We start from the raw sequence: 12,839 nt of genomic DNA on the forward strand, positions 1-12,839 counted from the left end.
TTGTTGACCCAAATGGTCCAACTCCTGATTTTCCTGACCCTTTACCTGCTAATGGATCCCACATGAAGAAAACAATGCTTCACTGGAAATCAAGGTATAAAGTGTAGGGTATTTTATATATGTAACTCTAACTAAATCTTAAATTATTACAGACTACTGTATTTTTTGTAAGCTGAATGGTTAAAACTTGTGATCTTCCCTTTTTTCAGATTTATTATACTATTAATTAATGATGTTTTAATGTTTAGTACATGTTCATTACTCAGTGTTTACTACAATATATTAACAGTATTCATAAAGATATTTGTAACTTGCTTTTAAATTCAAATTTAAAAACAGATTATAATTGTAATAAGTAGGCAAATTGTCATTCTACCACGTGTAATTTTTGTGTTTCTGTAAATTTATAGAGAATATAAGCCAAGCTATCAAAAAACCTACATCTATACATCAAGATAGAAGTGTCTCCAACACAGACAGCATTATGGATAGCGCCAATGCATGTCAACAAGTGTCAAATACTGAAGGAGGTAATTTAATGTTATTTCTTTTGCATAAAAGTTGTAAAAGAGAGACAGCTTGAGTAATATGCAGGTCATTAATGGGATATCTGGTAAAATTCTCTCTATAAACATATCTTTTGTTGTATAGACTACAAAGTCACACCAGGGTGCACCAGTAACAAGTAATTGACCGTGCACCTGAATATAGTAATCATGACTTTTATCAAGTAATACTTTGCCATTTTGTTCTATTAGCATAAACTTGTTAATTTCAACACATGCTTCAGAAATCAACATATCTCTAGCCAGGAATGGACACTTGATTTCAAGTAATCCACATTCACTATTTTAACAAATTTTCACATCTGGAGTAGCTGCAAAAAAATGAAATTCATTATTTACAACTAAACTACAATCATGAAAATGTGAATTCACTGCTGACTTTTTTTTAGCAAAAATTTCTCTGGTTTGCTTTTCTCTGCTCAACCCATATTCAGTTGTTGCTGTTTTGAAGTTTGAGCTGCTCTGAAACAAAGAATATAACAGTGCTTCATTTGGGTGCTTCTTTTTTTTTGACAATGCGGTGCCTCTGAGATGCAGTTATGCGAATTGCTCCATATTTAAACCATTCAGGATTCTGGGACTGGTTCCTGGTAGATTTTTTTAACTCCTGAGGTCTGGGGATGATAAGTTCCTGTGTCAGCAAATCGTTGTACCATGGGGGTAATTTACCTTTGATGCTAGTGGAAGCATAGTGTTTCCACAGTACATTAATATCCCTTTGTTCAACTGTAGACCACATGTTTTTGACTGAAATCAAAAAGAAAAAAATGAGATGCATATGTATTTTTATGTGTAATGTACCATATACATGTACAAGCAAAACAATATTATTAAATTTAAATTTCTAATTCTTAAAGTTTGCGTACCACAAATTGGGTTAAATCAATTGATTTTTTCTTGCAGATTCACTAGGTTTACTGACTACGCAGCACAAGTGCATGAACTACAAGATAAGCTTAATTCAACATTGGAAACCTTTCATCAACAAAGGGTTTTGTACCACCATTGGCAGCTACAGTTATCGGCAACATCTCAACCCTCCAAAGATCCAGACCCTGGTTTAACAATCCAGAAAATTCTTCAACAAGAGAAAAAAGTTCCAGGATTATTTTTTCATTATACTAATTTAAAGTATTCTACATTTGTTACATTGTTCTGACATCTCAACAGTTGCCAGAATTTACAAAGAAGAGGAAAGAAGTTAAGAGGATGAACCTGGAAACACAGCTCTTGGTAACACTAATGCGCTCAGACATAACTTAAGTTAAAAAGATTTAGCTGCACGTTTTTGTATTTCTACCCAATCTGTCACTGAGATATTTAATGCATGGATTGATCACATGTATATGATGTTAGGTGCAATACCGATATGGCCTCATCGAGATGAAATCATTAGAAATATGCCACTACAGTTTATGTCTGAATCTCCAAGAACTCTTGCCATCATTGATTGTACAGAGTTGAAAACACAGAAACCTTCATCTTTGAAACTGCAATCCCAAATGTATTCTGATTACAAATCAGGAACAACATTAAAATGACTGATAGCTTGTGATCCAATGGGAAAAATAGTGTTTGTCAGTGAGCTCTTTACTGGTTCTATGTCAGATGTGACTATCACAGAGAAAAGTGGATTTTACAAACTCCTACATCAACTTATGGTTGCTGGCTACATTTATCTGTATCATGACAGATAAAGGATTTACCATATCATCAGAACTAGGATCTTTGAAGTTACATTTAAACTTGCCATCCTTTGTGAAAAGTGGAACACAAATGTCTCAGTCGGATGTTGACATCACTCAAAAAATTGCAGCTCATCGCATACATGTGGAACGTCCAATTCGTAACATAAGAACTGTTAAGATAGTTTCACATTGTATTCCAACCAGTATATTTGGATCAATCAACAAAGTTTAGACAGTGTGTGCCTTGCTTACACTTTTCCAAGATCCAGTATAAAAAAGAAGTAATTAATTTAAAGGTTTTAAATTTTCTGTTGTACAATGTAACACACCTGATAGCTTATTGTTGATCCAAGCTTTACATCACCAAATTCGCTGCTTATTTTGAGACTTGTGATGTAACTAGTATTGATATTGGTGATCCTTTCACTGATCTCAGCAACTGGGGTGACTCATCGGTTAACTCTGGAACTCTGGGTTTTTTTAAGCAATAAAATTGTTATTGAAGATATATTTCCAAAGTATTGCTGATTTTGACATTAAAGAATTTTAGTTTTATTCTGATTATTGATTTTCACTCGTAACATTACTTGTGTAAGTGTGTTTTGTACCTGGACTTTATTTCTTTTGGTGGTATAGGAACTTTTTGTGGATCTCTTTGGATTTTACAACTGTAATTTGATTTACAGAAGCAGGTGAGATCTTGTTTCCTCTTGGGATCTTCCACTGTTGAGGAAGGCTTGTACATGCCTGCTCGGCAGGTACTTCTTTAAGTCCAAGCAATTTAAACTGCTGGATACACTTAACCAGGCCAACAATGTGGGAACATGTGCCAGAGACCCTATAAGTGTCATGTTAGAATGTCATAGTCATTCATTACTGGTATAAGTTATTGTAAAATGAATTATTACAAGTATATAAATTATATTTTATTTATTGTTGTGTTGTTTTCAGACAGTTCATATTTTAAGCAATTCAGAGTAGCCACTGCTTAAATGTACATGATCATGTACATGAGAGTAAAACAATCTGAATGTTGATGATTTTATTCAAATTCTAATTAGGCTGATATACCAAATGTTGTGGGGAAAAAAAGGGAAAACATTAATTAATTGGATTAAAGTTTGTAAACTGTAGTAAACATTAAGCTGTAGTAAAGATTAGAATTGCTTGGAAATCAATCTCGAGCATGCACTTGTAAAGTAAAGACAACAAAACACAATAACGTAACACATGTTAAACTATATATTTTACCCGGCTGTGCATGATCAATATGCATCTTTCACTACAGATTCCACTAAATCAACATGTAAACGATGCGGTGACTCTCCTTTCCTCATGCTTCGGTAACATCTTGCGGCAATAATTACAGTATTATCCTCGTTTTTTGTTACAGTAATTTTAGGAATGTAACCTTCTCTGAAATAAATGAGCCCTTTTGTTTTACTTTTCTGCAAGAAATCAAAAGTAAATGAACTAAGATTAAAACTATCCGGTACAAGTCGACCGCCATTTTGTTCATTTTTTTCAACAATTTGGTAATGATGACTGGTGGTAACAGAAACAACATTCTAATTATTTTAGTGAAATTCGCAGCTTTTAATTATTTATGAATGAAAATAAACATCACGATCATGATCTTATTCAGTTTTGCGTTTGAATTTCACGATAATGACGCCGAAAGTGAAATGGTCCAGATAAGATGCAGAAGTGCAAGGGCATACACTTGATGAAATATATTGAAAATTTACATGTCTTACCATTATAACTTCATTATATCAAAAAGTGCTGGGAGCTGTATGAAATCGCTATGCATTTGATATAAATGAGCATTAATTGTGGGAATTCCTTGCAAATTGCTGTTCATACACTGTTTACGTTAAATTTAATAATTTTTCTTACTTATATATTTCAAACTCTCAGCTAGCACTTTTCGAAATTTCTTATGTTCATTTGACAAGTCAGAAAGAGAAATAGTTAAATTTGTTCATGTTAAGCCCTTGCACTTTGCATTTTTTCGTATTATTCCTGATTCCTGATTTCGAATTATCACGTGACAGGGTATTCCCAAGGGACTCAAAATTTACACATGCGATAACGAATTATCTGATTTGTATATATCAATAAAATATCACTTTGGGTAACAATTTTTTGGAACTGAATATCAAGATTATTCAAAGGCTAACATTTTATAGGATAAATATCGCTATTTTTATGACCGCACTTAACATAGCTGAGAATCAAAATGTAAACAAAACCTTTGTTTACATAGCGAAGAATTGTAAGCTCTGTAACTCGCTTATGACTCGACAAATGGCACTCAAATGTTGATTGCCTTTTTAAAATGCCTTACTGAAGCATTGTAAACATTAAAATCGAAAAGATAATTTTTGACCAAAATCGTGACCATGCCCCTTTTATACTCTCATCGACCAGTGACAATAATAGTCCACACAAAGTCAACACCAATTTGCAACTAAAGTATACGGTGGCATCACAGAACGCTATACACATTATTCATTATATAAAGACAAACTTAATTATGAGCTTATGAGGGATTCTATGAAAGCCAACATTTTAAAAAAATATTTGAATACTTTAATGCGACCTGTAAATGCAAACAACACATAACGTCATAAAAAGTTAAAAGATATTAACATTAAAGGAAAAGATAGCTCGGCATATCAATTGACGAAAGTTACCCTAGGGTTGTTTATTGCAGTTATTAACACAACGCGTGGGAACAAACTGATAAAAGAACTGGCAAATTGCCCGTCGCATTCAAATATCAGTAGTCACAGGTTTAATCTTTGAATTGATAGATCCTCCGGTAGACTTTATCGTTGAAAATGGGAATACTGTTATCACGCCATCCTCAAAAATCAACGAGAATATTATCTGCTGATAAAACAAAGGAAAGGGTAAATGTTATATAATTCGTTTTAATTTTATTTCTTTTGTTTCTTAGATAATAGTAACATTATTTACCTGAAAAATAAAAATGAAGATGAATAAATAGAAGAAATTTTAAAAATAAAAATTATCATATTGAAATGAACTATTAAACTTAGTAAAATGACTGTATAATTCTTTTTACTTACTTTACTTTCAACATAACAATATGTGACTGAAGAGTACTTAATCAAACTAAAGCTTTAAGGGGGTTTAGATAAATATCAGGAAAGACCAAACTTGTCAATCTTTAATAAATAAAACTAATAAAAGATTGATGACTATATGTTGTATTTTTATGTTTTATTTTTATTGCCTCGTAGTAAATCAAGATAAACGACCAGGCAACAAGGCTGTTACCTGGTTGTGAAGATATGTCTGGTTTTAAAATCTTGACGTAAAATAAGAACTTAATTTTAATTTTCAGCTAATACCTTTAAGGTTATTAAAACAACTATTGTATAGGATGTATTCTGACATTTTCGAATTATTTTTCTTCCTACTTTGTTTGTTTGGTTGGTTTGGATGTTTTTTGGGGGGTTTTGGGAGTTTTTTGTTTTCTTTTTTTAACTGGTATATAAGTATTATGATGTTTATTTCAAAACACAATTTTTTTCGATGATTTATATATAGATCAAGGCATTTATCGCAGAGCTGGACCATGAATGTCAAAAAGTTCTACACGTTGATATGAAACCTGTGGAAATCGCTCTTTTGGTCATTATTCATCAGAAACACTCGGATGAGATAACATTTAATGCTTCTCATCGGAGCTGGACGTGGAATAGTGAATCATTCCAGGAAGAGTATAAAACACGACTTAATGATGTAACACAGAAGGTAAAATGTATTGCCGGTATGTGTGTACTAAATTTTGTAATATGAATTGTACTTACCAATTAAAGGGAATCGTTTTGATTTTCAATAAACAATGAAAACAAACATTTGTTTTATTTCAAACAATCAATAGTCAGACAGTTACAATAATTATTACCATTGTTACAATCATTACTTCAAAAAAAGCCACTATATTTTAGTTACCCAATAGAATAGTATTTGAAAATCTTAACATGTATATGTTAGAATAGTATTTAAAAATCTTAACATGTATATTATCTTTAATACTTGAATAATTGTCTTAATTGTAGATCAGTACTAAAAGTTGCACACACAAAAGTGTTATTTAGTTTTGCAATGCAAGAATTTCCAGATTTTATTCTTCAGCAAGTACTACACGTATCAAATCAAAACGTTAATTTCCAACACTAAAACTGAACATTTGTCCGTAACCTGTATTTTCTTTAGGATCAACAAGAAGAAACTACTGAGAATTTCATAAAGAAAGCCAAGATGGTGAGTCATTCATACGATTTGATTTTTAGCAGATCTCGACAATTCTGTTTGTTTCATTTTAAAGTATATAGCATAATTTTTACCAGGCATGTTTACCTAATAAAATAAATAAAATAGTTGTATCGGATTTGTTTTTGATAAAGCAGAAATATTGATCTAAACACGATTTAAGCTCTTTTTTTTTAGTTTTCCACTTTAAATTTTAATTTTGAATAGTTGATATATAGGTATTTTTAATGCTTTGTAAAAATCTGAAAATATGAAATTGAGTTTTAAACATGATACTGAATATGACATTCTTTGCTTTGTAAACAAAGCTCGAACCGTGTCATTATTTAGTTCGTATGTGGTTTATTGATATAAGTTTCATATAAGTGTTGCTTTTTTCTGTTGATATTATTATTTTTGAACACATTCAATAAGTTTGATATGTTTGCTATAAGTCATTTTTCAAAGACATTATCTGTAAACAAATATAAAACTCGAGCTCTGTTTACGTAACAGTGAATTCTTTCCTCTGTATCTCCTTTTTAATTTGACTTCTAACATTCAAATCTTGGTAAATCATTCAAAATGCGGAAATAAGCAGTTTCATACATAAAAATTAATAAATAAAAGAACTAAAATCGTGTCTAAGTCCTTTAAAACTAAGTCGCACTCTCCATGCAATTCAATTTCAGGATGATGCTGTGTGAAAATTATGTTAATGAATTTTATTTTATGTTTTATTATTATCATTTTTTTTTGGGGGGGGGGGGTTATACATCAACATCTATATCTATACTACTTCATTAAAATAATAGACTCGATTTTTTGGCTTTAATACGAGAAATCAGATGAGTTCTGTCTTTTGTTTTATATATCCTAAACATCATTGGTACTTGAAGATTACCGATTTGTTCTTATTTTTTTCTCAATCAAGCTTTTCTAATTAATAATCAACAAAAATTCCTTTAAAAAATCCGGAAATCATCTTAAATTTTTTGGATTTTACAATCTTGCGCATGTGCATTACATTCACGCTAACTCACGGGAGGCTCTTTAGTTTATGTTTCCAAAATATCACACTTTCATGGATAAACTCAGAAAAAAATTGTCATATATTCATAAAAGGAAATACGGGAGATAACTCTAACTCAGTGCATTTAATATGAAAAATCCCGAGAGTTCCAAATGTCAACATGGAGTGCAAATTCAAAGCAAGGAAAAAAGTTGGTGAAAATTGTTGAATTCTTCTTTAGTACATGTCTGAATTAAATTTTTAGATGAAAGGTATTAACAGTCTCAAAATTGTTTGTTGTGAATAATTTGACTGTTGTTTTCAATGCAGTTTCATTAATTTTCTCTAAAATCGTTTCGGAGCGATTGCGCAATTATGTACTACATTACGGTTATACATATCGGAGGCATTTTAACTGTGGTAAAGGCCTGTCCCGAGATTTTTAGTTAGATTTTTCTAACTAAGCAGAGTGTAGTGAAATTTATAGCATTATTGTAGGCTTAAAGCTTAGTTATGTAAATGTCAACAATACGGTGTGTCGATGTATCTATTTCGTAAATGTCCGATATCATATGTTATGCCAACTCGTGCACGCACAGGTCAAAGAATAGTTACTATATTAAAATGATTGACTCGTTTTTTGGGCTTTAATACCGAGAAATCAGATGAGTTCTGTCTTTTGTTTTATATATTTCAAACATCATTGGTCCTTGATGATTACCAATTTGTTTTTATTTTTCTCAATCAGGCTTCGCTACTGAATAATCAATGAAAATTCCTCAAGAAATTCCGGAAATCATCTGGATTTTTTTTTTATTTTACAATCTTGCGCATGCGCATTACATTCACACTTAATCATGGGAGGCTCTTTAGTTTATGTTTCCAAAATATCATTTTTGCATGAATAAACTCAGAAACGATGATACAACTGCGTGTAAATTTTCATTGGAAATTTGCAATATATTCTGTTCATCAAAGAAAATACGGGAGATAACTCTAACACAGTGAATTTATTATGAAAAATCCCTGGAGTTTCGAATGTCAAAATGGTGAGTGAATTTGAAGCGAGTAACAAACGTTGGTGAAAAAGTGTTGAATCTTAAGTAAAATAATTAAATTTTTACATGAGAGATATTTACAGCCTCAAAATAGTTTGTTACGAATAATTTGACTGTTATTTCAATGCGACTTTATTAATTTTTTCCAAAATCTTTTCGGAGCGATTCGATCTGCAATTTTCTGCTACATTACCGGTAGATGGGAGGCTTTGAAACCGTAGCGTGGTTATGTAAATGTCAACAATACGGTATGTCGATGTATGTATTTCGTAAATGTCCGATATCCTATGCAATGTCAACCCATGTATGCACGGGTCAAAGTCTAGTTAATTTTTTTTAGATTCCCTCTACAACATAGTTATATGTTATATAAATGGCCACTTTCTTGCCTTGCAAGGGAGATATTTTCATATTATTTATCCCCCTTTTCTGGCATTATGGATTTTTTTTTAAAATTGCAGTTTTCGGAAATGATTGACTTCATGGAATTTATTTTGTTCAATATTTTAAGAAATTAATTGAATAAAATTTTAAAATCAAATATGATAATTAAAGCTCAATATTTGTTCTATTTTCACTATCTAAAATCACAAAATCAAACACACTGATCAGGTTTCAATGAAGTTTGGATGTGTAATATGTTTTCCGAATTCATTCTGCAAACCCTGTGGACATCATGTGCTAATTAATTCTTTTTATTTATTTATTTTTATTACCATAAAGACACTTATATTTCCTCAACAATGTTGCTTAATTTGATTGTTGGATTGATTTTTTCCGTAACTTGCATTTAAAATTGAAAATTTGTTAAGTGTTTGTTTTGAACATGTTTTAGGAAGTTCAAAACTTGGATGCAGTTTTTGACAATTTGACTGATGAAGAAGAGAATGAAGTAACTGTTAACAACTTTTTAGATAAGCAAATGATGGTGGTTTCAAAAATGAATGTTGAACGAGCAAAGGAAGTAAAAGAGCAGGTATGTTTGCTCTCCTATCACTGACACTTGCAATTGATTGAAAGAATCTCCTTCCTTATTCATTATTATTTCAAATAGTAATTAGATGAAAGCATTGGATACATATCTTAAACATATGTTAAAGTTATGGAGATCTAAATCATGATTTTACTTTGTTTTTTCTCTCATAATACCTTAGACGTATTTTTTTCCACGGGGTCATAATTCCGCGGAATCACAATATCAATTTAATCCACGGAAAAAAAATTTACGCGGATTTTTTGAATGAAAAAAAAATCATTTGAAAAATTATTATTAAATTGAGTTCTGAGCGATTTTCATTACCTAGAATTTGTCCAACTTTGAACTTAAATTGTAAGAACTGTTCACAGTGAACAGTAATTATCGGTTGTGCACTGGTCGGTAGTCATTAGTTAGCCGTCAAGATGTTACGACGCTGGCTAAAATCGTCTTGTGAAACACTTTGAATCTTTATTAACTGCAATTTAAGGGCTCACATGTCGTTTAAATTATGAGTTGATCAGTTTTAACAATTAAAAGTCAGGGTACAAAGGGATCTAAAAATTGCAGTAAAAACACGGGTCTTAGCGTGTAGTTAATTGGGTCATTGAAAGACAGACCCGCTTGGGGCTATTTGTCGTCTGACACGTGCCGTTATCTTAAGCTGGGAGAAGTTTAAATTTCATGCAAGTAAATTTACAGAAAATTCAAATCTTTAGATTAAATTATTTATTATGCGAATTCTCAATATTTGTTTGACAGTTTCCATAGATAAAATGATATACATTGGGTATACGTATAATTTATGCAAGTGTTATATAATGTAGAAACTTCCGATTATCCTTATTCATGTAATGCAATTTCAACATTTCATTCCAAAATGCACTTTAAGTACACTGGGAAAAAATTCAGCGGAAAATTTGTGCCCGCGTTCATAGCGTAGATTAATACCACGCGGACAAAAGTACGTCTACAGTTACTGTAACAGGTGAATGATTTTGTATTTAATAATAATTGAAATAAAAATGTTCTTTGTAATGTTTGGTTTTAACCATTGTTGTCAAAAACAGATTACGAACTTTTCCGAATCCATTGATGATGTCGGCAGGAAAAAGAAATATAATGAGGTAATCATTATATGTTCTGAAGACATGAAAAATGTATGATAGTGAACACAACGAAGTAAAAAAGATAGATTCAACCTGGATCAAACTTAGTTGCATCGAAAAGAAACTGGAAAATACGCCTAGATTAGATATTTTAATAGAAATCATTAAAATATGAGCTGGGACAAGTATGCTTTATGTAAATTGATAATACTGCACAGATGATTTTGAACAAAATAAGAGAAAATCAACTACTTGTATTTCTGATGAGTACTAATCCCAAAAAAGTTGGTACAGGGTGTGAAGTTGAACAATAAATTCGTATAAGAAGAGTAAGAAATGCAAATTCAGTTTCCTCATTAACTTTTCTTCAAATGTTTGTATTTTTGTTTCTTATAAAATTGTTACTCGTGAAGGTATAACAAGTAAGTTGCATGTTTGAAAATATTTTATTTTGTCTATATACTAATTTTTATTGGAAGCATCAATGGAAATGGCAAAAAATACATTTTTAATTGAACAACTTTCCACCACAGCTGATTTTTCTTAATACTTTAAAATTGTGATGTCAATATTTCTATGTAACTAAGAAAATGCAGATTTGGTCATGTTTCCTTGATTTTATAATACAACAGAATATAAAATCGTACGACATGATCAAATTTTCACAAGAATTCCCAAAAATCAATAATCTATAAATAATCAATTACAAAAAAAAAATAAGGGTAATTCTAATGTCATTTAATGTGCATTTTTCCGTATCGTTTCCCAAAACTCTGCAAAAGACACCAAATTTTTAGTAGTGTATCAATGGGGAAACTGTCCACAGACATCACTCATAATGAAATTCACATTAAAACTATCATATGATTTCACATAAAATATACTTAATTACGTTGATGGTGACGGCTGTGAGCACATTATTCTTTCCACAAAACTTTGAAAAATTGTGCAATTTCTCAGCATTTTAAACAACATTTTAATAATATAAGATATCTTCAAAGTCAGTACTCCTCATTGAAAAGTGAATTAAAGTACATAGCTTAGCACTTTTTAGCTCACCTGAACCGAAGGTTCAAGTGAGCTTTTCTGTTCACCCGTTGTCCGTCCGTCCGTCCGTCTGTCCGTCTGTCCGTCCGTCTGTAAACTTTTCACATTTTCAACTTTTTCTCAAAAACCACTAGGCCAAATTTAACCAAATTTGGTACAAAGCATCCTTATGGAAAGGGGATTATTAATTGTTAAAATAAAGGGCACAGCCCTTTTCAAAAGGGAGATAATTGCAAAACAGTAAGTATAGGGTGCATGTCTTTAAAAATCTTCTTCTCAAGAACCACTGCACCATAAATGTCAATATTTACACAAAAGCTTGTATATATAGCGAAGATTCTAAATTGTAAAAATCGTGACCCTCGGACCAAAACTGGGGCCCCAGGTGGGTTTCAAAGTTTAACATAGAAATACATAGGAAAATGTTTAAAAACTTTCTTCTCAAGAACCACTGCACCAGAAATGCCAATATTTACACAAAAGCTTGTGTATATAGTGAAGATTCTAAATTGTAAAAATCGTGACCCTCAAACCAAAACTGGGGCCCCAGGCGGGGTTCAAAGTTTAACATAGAACTACATATGGAAAATGTTTAAAAAATCTTCTTCTTAAGAACCACTGCACCAGAAATGCCAATATTTACACAAAAGCTTGTATATATAGTGAAGATTCTAAATTGTAAAAATCGTGACCCTCGGACCAAAACTGCAGCCCCAGGCGGGGTTCAAAGTTTAACATAGAACTACATATGAAAAAAGTTTAAAAATTTTCTTCTCAAGAACCACTGCACCAGAAATGCCAATATTTACACAAAAGCTTGTATATATAGTGAAGATTCTAAATTGTAAAAATTGTGACCCTCGGACCAAAACTGGGGCCCCAGGCGGGGTTCAAAGTTTAACATAGAAATACATATGAAAAATGTTTAAAAACTTTCTTCTCAAGAACCACTTCACCAAAAATGCCAATACATACACAAAAGGTTGTATATTTAGTGAAGATTGTAAAAATCGTGACCCCCGAACAAAAAGTGGGGCCCCAGTAGGGGTTTAGATTTTAACATATATAGGAAAATGTTTTAAAATCTTCTTCT

General features: G+C 31.5%; 1 pseudogene; it reads left to right on the forward strand.

Annotated features, from left to right (window-relative positions):
- Nucleotides 1-484: 484 nt before the first annotated feature.
- Nucleotides 485-2,715, forward strand: LOC136275084 (uncharacterized; annotated as a pseudogene).
- Nucleotides 2,716-12,839: the final 10,124 nt, after the last annotated feature.

This window comes from Magallana gigas, chromosome 4 (genome assembly GCF_963853765.1).
Source record: "Magallana gigas chromosome 4, xbMagGiga1.1, whole genome shotgun sequence".
In the NCBI taxonomy this organism is placed as follows: Eukaryota; Metazoa; Mollusca; class Bivalvia; order Ostreida; family Ostreidae; genus Magallana; species Magallana gigas.